Genomic DNA, 16500 nt, shown 5'->3' with positions numbered 1-16500 from the left:
TTTTTTTTTTTTTGAGGAAGATTAGCCCTGAGCTAACATCTGCCACAATCTTCCTCTTTTTGCTGAGGAAGACTGGCCCTGAGCTAACATCTGTGACCATCTTCCTCTGTTTTATGTGGGACGCCTGCCACAGCGTGGCTTGACAAGTGTTGCATAGGTCTGCACCTGGAATCCAAACTGGTCAACCCTGAGCCGCTGAAGCGGAACATGCCAACTTAACCACTGCACCACTGTGCCGGCCCCTTGCTTGTGTTTTTAAGAAATATTTTAGTATAATAGTTGCACTTACAAAAGAATTAGATGACATATGTAAGTTATAAAGCCTATAAATTCTCCATTCAACCCAAGAACTAGAACAATACTAATAATTTACATTTGTTTATTTATGTGTTCCTCAGTAGTTCCATTTTCCTCCCTCTCCTTGCCCCCTTGATTCCCTATCCCCTGTCATTACTATTCCAAATTTGGTTTAAGTTTTTATTATGAATGCATGTGTGCCCCAAACAATATGTTTAGTTTTGCTTAGACTCTTATGCTTATTGTCTTCTAGGACTTGTTTTTTTTCCCCCTCAACATTATGTTTATGATATTCATCATGTTGTGTTGCATATACTATAGTTCATTCATTTTTACTGTAGTGCAATATCAATAATGTGTGATATTCAGTGAATAAATATGGCAATTTATACCATCTTCTGTTGTCAGTGGGCATTTGGGTAGTTTCTATTATTGCTATTATAAACAGTATAATTGTACATGGCTCCTCATATGAATTATGAAATGTTTTTATTTTAAATGAGAATGTCTCATTGAAAAGCCTTTGTTAACATTCAATACTTTTCAAGATTTTTTTAAAAAACTTTTTATAATTTGAACCTTTGATAAGAGCCTAACCCCTATTTTATTTGACAAATATGCTTCCCTGAATACTTATACATTCACAACTGGAGATGAAAACGTGCTGTAAAGATTGAGACAAGAAGACTGAAGATGGCGTATTTGATTGTGTTTGCAGTATTTTTATATATGTATGTATGTGTGTGTATATATGTATATATGTAGAGAGAGAGAGAAATTTTGTGTGTGTGTGGATAAGACTAGTTTGTGGAATTTTCTTGGGTTAGATGGGAGTTAGGGAAGAAAACCAGACTGAGTATTTAGTTACTGCGACCAAACACTTTTGTGGGGCACAAAGCCAAGGCAAGTTCTGTCTTTGAGACAGGCATTAACTTCTTTCCTCCTTGGTTTTATGAATGGTCTAAAACCCTTAGACTTTATGAGATAACAGAGCTTTGTTATTTGTTCACTGTTTGTCCCATTGTTGAATGGGAGGTATGCAAACTTAAAACGGTGTCCGAAAGATTCTTAGATAACTTTTGTAAGATTTGCTATTACAATTTGATAGATTTAAAGCTTAAGTAAGAAGTTTATCATTGGTGCTTTAAAATAAGTGAGTATTTATGTACACTGAAAACTACAAAACATTACAGAGAGAAATTAAAGATGACACAAATAAATGCAGAGATACACTATCTTTATGGATTGGAAGATTCAGATTGATCATCTGTAGACTGAGTGAAATCGCTATCACAGTCCCAGGAGGTCTTGTAGAAATTGAGAAGCTTATTCTGAAATGTGTACAGAAATGCAAAGGACCTAGAAGAACTGCAACAATTTTGAAACAGAAGAACAAAAGGACTTATAAATACCTTACTTCAAACTTATTTTAAAACTGTTGTTATTACTACCATCAAGTCGATTCCGACTCCTAGTGACCATGTGTACAGCAGAGCGGAACCCTGCCCTGGCCTTTTTGCACCGTCCTCTTACCTTCTGGTGCTGTCTCAGACAATGTGCCACTGCTATTCACTGGGTTTTTGTCGTCAGTTTTTTCAAAAGTGAGTGGCCAGGTCCTTCTTCCTAGTCTGCGTTAGTCTGTCTTATCTGCTGAAACCTGTCCACCATGGGTGATTCTGCTGGTATTTGAAATACTAGTGGCATAGCTTTCAGCAACACGCGGTGCCACAGTATGACAAATGACAGACAGATAGTGCGGTTCCCTGACTGGGAAATGAACCCAGGCCAGGGCAGTGAGAGTACCTGAATCTTAACCATTAGAACACCAGGGCTGGCCATATTTATGTGTAATGATATAAATAAACTAGTTTATGCCATTTCATTTTCTAACTTATTGTCGATGTGAGTGACCTTATGTGTTAATTATAACTACAATAATGCTGTATAACAAACAACCGCAAAAAAATTAGCAGCATACAATAAGCATTTCTTTAGCTCACATGTCTGCATCTGCTAATACACTTGGAGCTGGCTTTTTGTGACTTGGCTGCAGCTGCTTAATTCTGCTCTGTGTGCTTCTCCTGGGAAGAGCAGACTAGCCCAAGCCTTTTTTTCCCTCACATTGATGGCTGAGGTGCAAGAGAGAGTAAGGAATACTCAGGTTCTCTTAAGGCTGTGTTCAGAACTGCTGCTTTAGGGGCTTTTAGGACTCAGCCCCGTGGCTGAGTGGTTAAGTTCATGTGCTCCGCTTTGGCAGCCCAGGGTTTCACCGGTTTGGATCCTGGGTGCGGACATGGCACCGCTTATTAGGCCATGCTGAGGCGGCGTCCCATATGCCACAACTAGAAGGACCCACAACTAACAATACACAACTATGTACTGGGGAGCTTTGGGGAGAAAAATGGAAAAATAAAAAAAGATATATTTAAAAAAAAAAAAAAAGAACTGCCACTTTAGTCTTCACCTTAGTCTGTTGTCCAATGTAAGTTACATAAATGAACCTGAAGTCAAGGATTAGGAAAGATAGTCCATCTCTTTAGTGCAAAGGACAAGTCATGTGGAAAAGGGTGTGGATCCTCTATTATTTGGGGAGAAGTGAATATTCTACCACAGTTTGTCCTCTTGTTTTCAAATATTTACTGCCAGTGTAATAATAGTTTACATTCTTTAGCCAATACAAAGCTTTCATAACGTCACTTTCCAAAAAAAGACCAAAACGGAAACTTAGAAATATCAATAGTTGTCAGAAATCAAGGAAGTGTCATTTTTCATTTACTTTCCATGATCAATGTATATTTCATCACATGACCCCCCCCTTGCTGGCTTTTTGATATCACATAAAGTGACAGCTCCAAATTCTGTCTCCTTGATATTAAATGAAGTATTTTAATTAAGTGAAAATATTTTTAAGAATATATGTAATACACGTTTTTATATATAAATATTTAGGAAAATAGATGACTGAGTTCATGCTGATATCTCCAACTGTAATCCATTACTACGAAGATTGTTCTGGGCTCCTCCTCCTGCTTATCCATAAATTCTCATGCCAACAATAAGAAATCTGGCTGCCACCATCCACCACACTTTCACTTAATTGTTCAGTCCCTTATACACGTCTAATAGTATGAGAATTACGAACCTTTACCCTACGGGATGCGAATTTAGCAACTGCACTACATTGCTTATGTGCAGTTTGTTGTCTTTGGTTTTACAGATTCCAGTCCTATCCAAAGTTGCTTAGGTCAGTAACTTTTCCCCCTACCCCTTCAGTGAGGTTGTTTCATATATTTGTAGTACATTTAGATTGTTTTGTCACATTCTACATTCAGTTCTGGAATTCCCCCAGCCTTATAAATGATTTTTTAAGTTTGAATACACTAATTTTGTCTCTTTTGTGCATAAAGTTCACTGGATTTTTGATAAATGCATAGTGTCATGTATCAGTGGTTACAGTATCATACAGAATAGTTAAACCACCCTAAGAATCCTGTGGCTTCACTTATTCAATCATCCCTCTCCTCCCTGCCCCCTAAACCACTGGAAACCACTGATCTCTTTTGTGTGTCTATAGTTTTGCCTTTTCCAGAATGTCATATGATTATTAGCATACAGTGTGTAGTCTTCTTGAACTGGCTTCTTTCAGTTAGAAATAGTGCGAATTTAAGATTCATCTATTTCTTTGTGGCTGCATAGCTTATTTTTTAAAATCACAGAATAGTGTTTCATTGTGTGGATGTACCACATTTTGTTTATTAATTCCCCTTCTGAAGAAGATCTTGGTTGCTTCTAGGTTTTGGTGATTATGAATAAAACTCTTATAAACATCTGCATTCAGGTTTTTGTGTGAACATAAATCTTCAAATCAAATGGGTATATACCTAGAAGATCAATTGTTAGATCATGTGGTCTAACTTTGTTCGGCTTTGGAAGAAACTGCCAAAATGTCTTCAAAGTGGTTGTACCAGTTTACGTTCCTACCAGCAATGAATGAGAGTTCCTCTTGCTGTACAACCTCATTAGCAATTGATATTGTCAGATTTTTTGCATTTTAGCCGTTCTAATAGATGTATAATGGTACTTCATTGTTTTAATTTTCAATTTTCTAATGACAAGTGATGTTGAGCATCTTTTCATATGCTTATTTGTCATCCGTGTATCTTCTTTGGTTAGATGTCTATTCGTGCTTTTTGCCCATTTTTAAATTGAGTTGTTTTCTTATTGTTGAGTTTTAAAAGTTCTTTGTATATTTTGGATACAAGTTCTTTATCAGATATATGTTTGAATAATATTTTCTGCCAGTCTTTGGCTTGTCTTTTCATTCTCTTAACAGTATCTTTCACAGAGCAGAAGTTTTTAAAAATTCAAATTGTCCTACTTGTTTTTCTTTCATTGATTATGCTTTTGTATTGTCTACCATTTTATTCTACCTTATTTCTAAATTACTCACGCTTGTTCTTTATCATTTTTTGGAGAAATCATGACTTCTATGGAGATATCCATATGTTAGTGATTTCACCGCCACTGTTTATTTTTACTTCTTTCCTTTTTTTTGGAGGGTAAGATTTGCCCTAAGCTAACGTCTGTTGCCAATCTTCCTCCTTTTTTCTTCTTTTTCCCCTGCAAAGCCCCGGTACACAGTTGTGTATAGTTTTTAGTTCTTCTGATTCTTCTGTGTGAGCCGCTACCATGGCATGGCTACTGACAGGTGAGTGGTGTGGTTCCACACCCGGGAACTGAACCTGGGCCGCCAAAGTGAAGCATGCTGAACTTTAACCAGTAGGCCACCAGAGCTGGCTCTACTTCTTTCTTTCTTAATGAAAAAGTTCCCTACTAGTTTATTTTAGCAAGATTTAGGGAGTAGTAAAGTTTCTCTGTCTTTTCCTTTTTATTTTTTCAAAATGTTTTTATTTTATCCTTATAAAGGAATGATGACTTGGATCAGTACAGGATGCCAGGTGAAATGTTACTCTTCCTCAGCACTTGGAAAACATTCTTCCAGTGTCTTTGGTATCTAATAATCCCTAATTGTTTCCTCCTAGTAGATTATCTTTCTTTTTTTGGATTATGCTGTAGATATTACTTTGTCTTTGATGTTCTGCAAATTCCCCATATTGTGTCTTGGTGGAATATTATTTTTTACTTATTATAAGGACTTGAGGATTTTCTTTCCTATTGAATCTGAGGATTTCTGTCTTTCACTAATTTGTGAAAATTCTCAAACATCTATTTGAATATTACCTTTTCTTCATTCTTTCTAATTTGTCCTTCTACAGTTTTTAATCATAGGCACGTCAAACCTTCTCATTAATATTTTTCCATTTCTTTAACCTTTGAACTGAATTTGTTTTTTACCTCATATTTATCTTTACCTTTATATTTATCTCTGGGTTCAGGGGAACAGATAGGAGATGAAATGTAACTTGATTAGAGGAGGTGTGTCATTTGAAATATTAAATGTTATCTGGAACAATATATTGGTTATATTCTTTACAGTTTACTAATTTATTTTTCATTTCATTGTTATCTGATGCTTAACTCTCTATCTAAATTTTTATTTTAATGACCATCTTAGTGTGTATATAAGTACAACCACCTTGGAAAATTGTTGGCATTACTTCATAAATATGAAGATGCATATACCCGAAAACGAGCAATTCCAAAAGCACGGATAAAACTGCTCTAAGCAGTATTTTTATAATAGGAAAAATAAAGAACACAGGAAACAGTTCGTCTTTTCATTAGCAGTACAATGGAAAAATCACAGAGGGAAAAATAAAATAAATGAACTAGAGCTACATGCATCAACAGTGTTGAATGACAGATGTATGACTTTGAGCAGAAAAGAGGTCGAATCATAGAGAAATACACAAAGTATGTTTCTCTTTATATAAAGATCAAAAGCAGATAAAATTAATACTAGCACTTAAGGATAAATTCTAATGTAGCACAACATTTAATGTGCAAACCAGTTACTAGTATGAAATTTATAAGTGGTTAGTTAGCCTCTGGGATGAAAGAAATGGAAACTTGTGGAGGAACATTCAGGAGAATTCAAGATTACTGGTAATCTGCCTTTTACTCTGACTAGGGAGGGGTACGTAGGATTTGCTTTTATCATTAGTTTTTAATGGATTTCAGTCTGTACATAGGCATTATATATATGAGTGTGTGTATTTATATTTATCTCTGGGTTCAGGGGAACAGATAGGAGATGAAATGTAACTTGATTAGAGGAGGTGTGTCATTTGAAATATTAAATGTTATCTGGAACAATATATTGGTTATATGCTTAACAGCTGTTGAAATGCAGAGCTTGCATTTTACAGATATTGCTTCACTGCCTTCTGTTCAATTTTAGTGTCACTTCTCAATATTTCAACTTTAATGGACTGTAGTCTCCCTGTTACTTAAGGAAATGGACAAGGTCCAAGTTTATTAAATCAATATACTTAATGGACAATTAAAAACACTTATTAACCTCACAACGGCTGTACATATTTCTTTAGTTTGACGTGCATTTTTTTTAAATTGTTTTATTGAGGTCATATTGGTTTATAACATTGTGTAATTTCAAGTTTACATTATTATATATCAGCTTCTGTATAGACTGCATCATACTCACCACCAGTCTAGTTTTTATCTGTCACCGTACATGCGTGCCCCTTTACCCCTTTTGCCCACCCGCCAATCTCCTTCTCCTCTGGAACCGTTAATCTATTCTCTTTATATCCATGTGTTTGTTTATCTTCCATATATGAGTGAAATCATGCAGTGTTTGTCTTTCTCTGTCTGGCTTATTTCACTTAACGTCATCCCATCAAGGTCCATCCATGTTGTTGCAAATTGGACGATTTTGTCTTTTTTTATGGCTGAGTAGCGTTCCATTGTGTATATATACCACATCTTATTTATCCATTTATCAGTTGGTGGGCACTTGGGTTGCTTCCACATCTTGACTATAGTGAATAATGCTGCAGTGAACATAGGAGTGCATAGATCTCTTTGTGTTGTTGATTTCATGTTCTTTGGATAAATACCTAGTAATGGGATAGCTGGCTCGTACGGTATTTCTATTTTGAATTTTTGGCAAAATCTCCATACTGTTTTCCATAGTGGCTGCACCAGTTTGCATTCCCACCATCAGTTTCTGAGGATTCCCTTTTCTCCATATCCTCTCCAACATTTGTTATTTTTTGTCTTGTTAATTATAGCCATTCTGACAGGTGTAAGGTGGTATCTCATTGTAATTTTGATTTGTATTTCCCTAATAATTAGTGAGGTTGAACATCTTTTCATATGCCTCTTGGCCATCTGTATATCTTCTTTGAAAAATGTCTGTTCAGATCTTTTGCCCATTTTTTAATTGGTTGGTTGTTTCTCTGATGTTGACTTTTTCTTTTTTTGGGGTGAAGAAGATTGGCCCTGAGCTAACATCTGTTGTCAGTCTTCCTCTTTTTTGCTTGAGGAAGATTGTCACCAAACTAACATCTGTGCCAATCCTCCTCCACCTTGCATGTGGGACGCCACCACGGCATGGCTCAGTGAGCAGTGTGTAGATCCATGCTCAGGATTCAAACTCGCAAACCCTGGGCCGCCACAGTGGAGTGTGTGAACTTAACCCACTATGCTATCGGGCTGGCCTTTCTTATGTTGAGATATGTGAGTTCTTTATATATTTTGGATATTAACCCCTTATCAAGTATATGGTTTGCAGATATCTTCTCCCAGTTGTTAGGTTGTCTTTCCATGTTGTTGATGTTTTCTTTTGCTGTGCAGAAGCTTTTTAGTACAATAGAGAAAGGAAAGTCTCTTTAATAAATGGTGTTGGGAAAACTGGACAGACAAAAGAATGAAAGTAGACCGTTATCTGCACCATACACAAAAATTAACTCAAAATGAATTAAAGACTTGAATCTAAGACCTGAAACCATAAAACTTCTAGAAGAAAACATAGGCAGTATGCTCTTCAACATTGGTCTTAGCAGCATCTTTTCAAATACCATGTCTCACCAGGCAGGGGAAACAATGGGACATTTTATTTGTTTTGATTTTATCTTAAAATGAAATTCCAATTTTTTAGCTTATTTCCTTATAATTTGCTTCTCTCTCCCACAAGTGAAGTTCAGAGAGGAAAATGCAACTAATTGAGTACTCCATTATGTTAAGTAGCAGCTGATTGTGCTTTTATATTTTAGAAGCCAATGAGGTGAATTTTCTTGCATGGCTTGTGGAATCAGATCTAGTAATATAAAGGCAATGTGATGTGGTAGGCAGATGCATGGATGTGGTTTGAGTCCTGGTTCTGCTTTATTGATGCTGCAGATTCCTCACTTCTGAAAAGGGGAATATCTCTCCTGACTCATGGGGTTGTTGTGACAATCAAATGAGATAATGTCTATTAAAGCACTTAGTATAATGAGATATACAAATATGGCATTGTTATTGTATATGAGAGTTCTCTGGTCAAAACATGTCCTTAATGTCCTGTCAGACATTCACACACTTCTCCCTCCCCATAATTATTCAAATAATAGAAACAAGTACTTTGTAAGACTTATTCTCTTCAAATTTTCATAGCTTTGAGCTCATTTATTAAACTAATTTCCTTTTCATTGGCAAGATGGAGAAAATCCCTACTTCTTTTGGATGCTTACTCCTTTATTTGTGAGTTGAAAAGAAGATTGATTCAACAATGCGTGGCAGGCAGTGTTTGAGGAGCTGGATACAGTGATGAATAAGACAAAGTCATTGCACTTGTGACTCTTACAATCTAGAGAAAATAGAAATAAACGTAATAGCCATGGGTCATCGTGTCACTGTTTATGTAAGATTGTGAAACAGTATGAAGAGTTGAAGGAAGGAGAGTTTGACCTTGTAAAGCAGGAACTCGTTTTGGCCACTGCCTCCTTTTCCGATTGAGGAAGAAGAGTCAGCGGTGATTGTGGAGAAACTGGCAGGTACTTTCCAGGAACTGGTTATCGCTATACTAAAAGACTGATTAGGGTTTTAAAAAGTATTTACTTGGCTGAATCAAGATTAAATCTTATTAAATGGGTAAAGGTAAGAAAAGTGTATTTAGAGACTTCTGTCAGATTTCTTTCCAAAAACCAAAATGACCAATTTTATGAGCAGTGCCAAAATTGAGTACTTCTGAAAAAATGAACATATGCTCATCAGAGAGAGAATAATAGGGTTTTTTAAGTTAATAGACTTCATTTTTTAGAGCAGTTTTAGGTTCACAAAATTAGGGGGAAGTTACAGAGTTCCCATGTACCACCCCGTCCTCCACATACACAGCCTCCTCCACCATTAACATCACACAGCAATGTGGTAGAATAATAAGATTTTAATAGAATAGTGTATCTTTGTATTTTATTATTATTATTTTTCTTAAAGATTGGCACCTGAGCTAACAACTGTTGCCAATCTTTTTTTCTTTTTTTTTTTTTCTGCTTTATCTCCCCTGGTACATAGTTGTATATCTTAGTTGCAGGTCCTTCTAGTTGTGGCATGTGGGACACCGCCTCAGCATGGCCTGACAAGCGGTGCTATGTCCGCGCCTAGGATCTGAACCGCTGAAACCCTGGGCCGCCGCAGCCACGCGTGATCTTAACCACTCGGCCACGGGGCTGGCCCCTGTATTTTTTCTTATTTATCAAAACATTCACTTTTTTCCTTCCTGTTTCTTAAAGTCTTTTTTGTATTTGGATTTGGAGTTTGTAAGTGAGTATATTTATATATGGAGATATATCAGCAATATTTTGTCGTTAATGTTGTCTGAAGAAATGTCTTTCACTTAATTCTAGAGTTGGCAGGCTATGTTTTGTTTTCTCCGTTCCTCCTCCACCCCACATTGAGGTGGTACTGTGTGCACAGATTGTCTTTTTGTGTTAACATTAAATCAGAGATATTCTTCAACGTTTCTGAATATTTTTCAACATAATTTTAATAGCATGATTTTATTTTACAGAAAATTGAAGGTTGCAAATAATGTTAATTGACAAGTGTCAACATTTCAGTTAAATGTAACCAGCCTTCCAAATTCAGGGTCCTTGACTCTTATTAGGATCTTGACTTTTGTTTGCCTTCTTAAACCATCACTACAGTGATAGGATTAAAGTTAAAGCTAGTAAATTCACTATTTAAGCAAATTTAAAGCATGCTTGCTGTTTAAGCAGCTGCAATTAGAAAAGCAGATTGAATTTATTGAAGAAATGAGCTGTCTCTGGATTTTATTCTGCTTTTGCCTACCTTCCTTATTCTCTCTGTTAATATATTTTTATCTTTTAGATTGGGAGAATTCAAGAAGTCATTTCCTTTTTGAAAGTAAGGTTTATATTCTGCTCTATAATTGCTTGCCTCATGAGCCCTTCCCTTTTGTTGTGGATACTCTCAGACACCAGAATTAATTGCTGTAAATATTTGTTACTATCATAAAATAACTCTCATTAACCTTTTTTCTACCTTTTCATTAGCTCTCAAATACTTGATGTTTTCAGATTTCACTGTTGAATAAGGGTATGGCTTTTTAAGGTTGTGTAGTTCCTTATTTTAACATGAGATGGCAGCATTGAAATAAATGTGTAGTGGCACCAACTAGTTTTAAGTAGCTATTTTGGTCAATTATTTAGCCCACTCTAATGGGACAGCTTTGTCTTTTAAAGTTCTTAGAAATGTAATAACAGATTTTAAGTCCTCAGAACCTGTTCTTTTCTTTTTGCTAACTTTCTGAAGTCAGGGTTCCATAGAGTTTAACTGGGTGTACTGGGAATCTTTTTTACTGCTAGTTGTTGAAAGATACTTGCTAAATAAGGTAAAAGTTTGTATAACTATTCTGAGTATGCTCTGAATTCAGAGCCAAATGTCCAGCTGCCGCTAGAAAGACGCTTTTTGACTTTCGCTAGACTGTGATGTCTCAGTAGACTGTAGGTCTGTGACATCTGGAACTTTATTTCACTGCTCTCTCCTCAGTGCCTAAAACAAGCCTGGGATGCCGTTGGTACTCAGTATGCATTGAAGGAATATCTAGAGTCCTTTTTCCCTTGTAGTCTCTATTTTAGTCAGTGCCACCATCATCCTCCCAGGCATCCAAGCCACAAACCTATGCGTCATTCTTGACTGTCTCCCTCACCTTCTGCATCTACTCACTGTATCGTATGGTGTTTTTTTTTTTTTTTTTTTGCTTTCAGTTTTATGTCAATTCCTTCCACGTTTCTTCACCCCCACTGCTACCACCTCAACTCAGGCTAATGTCTTCTCTCTAGATTTTAGCAACTGCCTTCTAAGTGCTTCCATGGTTTCAGTGTTACTCTCACTCCACTCCAATACACATTGCACCAACAATAAAGAGTATACAAAGATGAATACATTTATATTATTGTCTCATGTCCTAATTTGGAGAATATTTATATAACAGCACTAAAACAGGTAGAAAAGTGCTGAAGGAGAAGTAATTTGACTTGTGAGTTTGGTAGGGCATGATGGGAGGAAGAGTCTTTGAGGTTGGTCTCTGAAGACTTCTTTCACTAACCTCAGCACGTCAGCCCTTAAGACTTGTTTTGATTTTTTAAAACTGAGGTTTAAATTCAGGTGTAATGTAAAGTAAATGGCACATATTTAAAGTGTACAATTTGATAGCTTTTTACACATATATACACCCATGAAACCATCACTACACTCAAGATAATGAAACAGTTATCATATGCAAAAATTTCTTTGTGACTATTTCTAATCCATTTCCCACCCTCCATTCCCAGGCCAACCAGTGATCTTCTTTCTGCCCTACATTAATTTGTATTTTCTAGAATTTTATATAATGGAACCATACATTCCATTTTTTATACATTTTTTGGCTTGGCTTCTTTCACTCAGCATAGTGGTTATGAGATTCATCCATGTTGTTGCAGGTATTAGTAGTACATTCCTTTTTAAGGCTGAGTAGTAGTCCATTATACAGATAACACCACAATTTGTTTATCCATTCTCCTTATGATGGACATTTGGGTTGTTTCCAGTTTGAGGCTATTACAAATAAAGCTGTTGTGAACATTTGTGCTCTTTGTATGGACATATGCTTTTATTTCTCTTTGGTAATACCTGGAGATGAAATAGCTGAGTCGTGTGTAGGTATATGTTTAACTTTTTAAGAAATTGCCAAACTCTTCCTGTCAGTGAGTGAGAGTTCCAGTTATTCTATGTCCTGGCCAATGCTTGGCATCGTAGGTCTTTTTAATAGTAGCCATTCTAATGGATGTGTAGTAGTAGCTCATTGTGGTTTTAGTTTGCATTTCCCTAAAGACTAGTGATATTGAGCATCTTTTCATGTACTTATTTACCATCCATATGTTTACTTTGGTGAAGTGTCTGTTCAAATCTTTTGCCATTTTTTAAACTGGGTTTATCATTTATTATTATTGTTGTTATGAGTTCTTTATATATTTATTCTAGGTACAAGTCCTTTTCTCAGATTTATGCTTTACAAATATATTCTCCTAGTTTGTGGTTTGCCTTTTTGTTTCTATAATAGTATGTTTTATGGGCTGATTTTGCCCCACTGTTGAGGCAATTCCTCTGGATCATCTATTTGGTACCCTATATATTTTGAGGTTTTCCTAGTCTGGCTATGGGAACACAAACTATTCCTGGCCCTGTGTTAGCTTTGGGAATTCTTTTACCTGTTCCTTTCCAATTTTTTTCCCTGGATTTGGATCGTTTTCTCACATGCATGTGCTGATTAGTACTATCTGAAAACTTGCAAGGAGTCCCTGCAGATCTCTCTTCTCTGGTCGTCTGTGCTGTGAATTCCGCCAGTGTGGTCTCCCTAAATTCTCAGTTCTCTCTCATCTATTTAGGAACATTGCCGTGCTCTGTTTGGGCTCCCCTTCCCTGTGCTGCAGCCTGGAAACTGTAGGCAGTAAGCTGAGACAGTTGTTGGGGTTCGCCTCATATGCTTCCCCTTAACTCTTACTCTCTTGTCAGATGTCTGAAAACTGCTGCTTCATATATTTTGTCTGGCTTTAAGGCAGGAAGGTAAATCCAGTCCCTCTTACTCCATCTTGACTGGAAGCAGAAGTTTTTTATATACTTTTGCTTGAAAAAGCACTTTATGCTTGAGTCATTTTAGTTCTACATTTGTGTTAAGCTGTGTTCAACTGATGCTTCTCCAAATGCCTCACTAGAGTTGATGTATGAGAAGACTTTAAAAGGTTTTTTGTTTTTTGCCTGGTAATTTTTCCCCAAAGCAGCTCATATCTCTGGCAGTTCATGTTGCTTATGTGTGCACTTACGTAAGTATGAGAATTATATGAGTTGTCTAAAGCTCTATTTGATATTCCTGGATCATGTTTAAAAACACACTTTGTGTAACTTTAGTTGAGTGTGAAACATGAAGAGCTTAGAAAGATCTAAGATGAGTACCTTTAGGGGAAAAACATGCAATTATTAGTTGTTTTTCTGGTTGAGCTTTTTGAAAGACTTTAAGTACTTTTTTGGGGTGTTTTACTTAGTTTGAACACACATATTCATGAATACTCATTTTACAACATAATTTTAGACTTGAAATTAAATTTTAATTTTAGTTGAACATTTAATAAAGTTGCCTTATCAACTTATGTAAGTAAAAGACGGCTGAAATTTGGAGAGCTGCATTCTTATCTTGCTACTTGTCTTTTCCTTATTTCTAAAATGAGAGGACTTGACCAGATCTAAACCCTAAAACGTGATTCCAGCTGTGTGTATATATACATATATATTTATTCGTATAGATTATTCATTTGTTATATTGGTATTAATAATTTACATTTTCTAGGTGCTTTTTAATTTTTTAAATTATTTATAAAGTTGTGTAATTTCAGGTGTACATTATTATTTATCACTTTCTGTATAGACCACCAATAGTCTAACTTTTATCCGTCACCATACATCTGTACCCCTTTTGCCAACCCCCAAACCGCATTCCCTTCTGGTAACCACTAATCTGTTCTCTTTATCCAAGTGTTTGTTTATCTTCCACATATGAGTGAAATCATGTGATGTTTGTCTTTCTCTGTCTGGCTTATTTCGCTTAACTTAGATCATACCATCAGGGTCCATCCATGTTGTTGCAAATTGGACGATTTTGTCTTTTTTATTCCTGAATAGTATTCCATTGTGTATATATACCACATCTTAGTTATCCATTCATCAGTTGATGGGCACATGGGTTGCTTCCACGTCTTTGCTGTTGGAAATAATGCCGCAGTGAACATAGGGGTGCATAGATCTCTTTGAATTGTTGAATTCAAATTCTTTGGATAAATACTCAGTAGTGAGATAGCTGGCTCATATGGTATTTCTATTTTGAATTTTTGGCAAAATCTCCATACTGTTTTCCATAGTGGCTGCACCAGTTTGCATTCCCACCATCAGTTTCTGAGGATTCCCTTTTCTCCATATCCTCTCCAACATTTGTTAACTTTTTGTCTTGTTAATTATTGCCGTTCTGACAGGTGTAAGGTGGTATCTCATTGTAATTTTGATTTGTATTTCCCTAATAATTAGTGAAGTTGAACATCTTTTCATATGCCTCTTGGCAATCTGTATATCTTCTTTGGAAAAATGTCTGATCATATCCTCTGCCTATTTTTTGATTGGGTTGTTTGTTTTTTTTGTTGTTGAGTTGTATGAGTTCTTTATCTATTTTTGAAATTAACCCATGTCAGATATGTGATATGCAAATGTTTTCTCCCAGTTGGGTTGTCTTTTTGTTTTCTTCATGATTTCCTCTGCTGTGCAGAAGCTTTTTAGTCTAATGTAGTCCCATTTGTTTATTTTTTCTTTTGTTTTCCTTGCCTGAGTAGACATGGTATTCAGAAAGATGCTACTAAGACCAATGTCGAAGAGGGTACTCCCTATATTTTCTTCTAGGAGTTTTATAGTTCCAGGTCTTGCATTCAAATCTTCAATCTATTTTAATTTCGTTTTTGTGTAGGGGGTAAGATAATGGTCTACTTTCAGTTGTTTGCATGTGGCTGTCCAGTTTTCCCAATACCATGTATTGAAGAGACTTTCCTTTCTCCATTGTCTGTTCTTGGCTCCTTTGTCAAAGATTAGCTCTCCATAGATGTGCAGTTTTACTTCTGGGCTTTCAATTCTGTTCCATTGATCTGTGTGTTTGTTCCTGTGCTAGTACCGTGCTGTTTTGATTACTATAGCTTTGTAGTATATTTTGAAGTTGGGGATTGTGATGCCTCGAGCTTTGTTCTCTTTTCTCAAGATTGGTTTGGCTATTTGGGGTTTTTTGTTGTTCCGTATAAATTTGAGGATTCTTTGTTCTATTTTTGTGAAGAATGTTATTGAGATTCTGATTGAGATTGCATTGAATCTAGATTGCTTTAGGTAATATGTACATTTTAACTATGTTTATTCTTCCAATCCATGAGCATGGAATATCTTTCCATTTCTTTAGGTCTTCAATTTCTTTCAATAATGTCATATAGTTTTCAGTTTATAGGTCTTTCACTTGTTTAGTTAAGTTTATTCCAAGATATTTTATTCTTTTTGCTGTGATTGTAAATGGAATTGTATTCTTGACTTCTCTTTCTGCTAGTTCGTTGTTAGTGTATAGAAATGTAAGCGATTTTTGTAAGTTGATTTTGTACCATACAACTTCGCTGTACTTGTTATTTCTAATAGTTTTCTGGTAGATTCTTTAGGGTTTTCTACGTATAGAATAATGTCGTCCACAAACAGAGTTTTACTTCTTCCTTTCCAATTTGGATAGCTTTTATTTCTTTTTCTTGCTTAATTGTTCTGGCCAGAACCTTCAGTACTCTGGCAAGAATGGGCATTGGGGCACCTTTGTTCCCATTCTCAGAGAGGTGGCTTTCAGTTTTTCCCCACTGAGTATGATGTTGGCTGTGGGTTTGTCATATATGACCTTTATTATTTTGAGGTACTTTCCTTCTAACCCATTTGATTGAGAGTTTTTATCATAAATAGATGTTGAATCTTGTCAGTTGCTTTCTCTTCATCTATTGAGATGTTCATGTCATTTTTCCTCATTTTGTTATTGTGGTGTATCATGTTGATTGATTTGTGGGTGTTGAAGCATCCTTGTATCCCTGGTATAAATCCTACCCAATCATGGTGTATGATCCTTTTAATGTATTGCTGTATTCAATTTGCCAATATTTTGTTGAGCATTTTTGCATCTGTGTTCAT

General features: G+C 35.9%; 1 protein-coding gene across 2 annotated transcripts in view; it reads left to right on the top strand.

Annotated features, from left to right (window-relative positions):
* The window catches only part of MINPP1 (multiple inositol-polyphosphate phosphatase 1), a 50443-nt gene that overhangs the window by 17085 nt on the left and 16858 nt on the right, over window positions 1–16500 (top strand). The gene's annotated exons all lie outside the window — the stretch shown is intronic.

Source organism: Equus asinus, chromosome 2, assembly GCF_041296235.1.
Source record: "Equus asinus isolate D_3611 breed Donkey chromosome 2, EquAss-T2T_v2, whole genome shotgun sequence".
In the NCBI taxonomy this organism is placed as follows: Eukaryota; Metazoa; Chordata; class Mammalia; order Perissodactyla; family Equidae; genus Equus; species Equus asinus.
The sequence above is the reverse complement of the archived record's forward strand: the minus strand, read 5'-3'. Positions and strand labels throughout refer to the sequence as shown.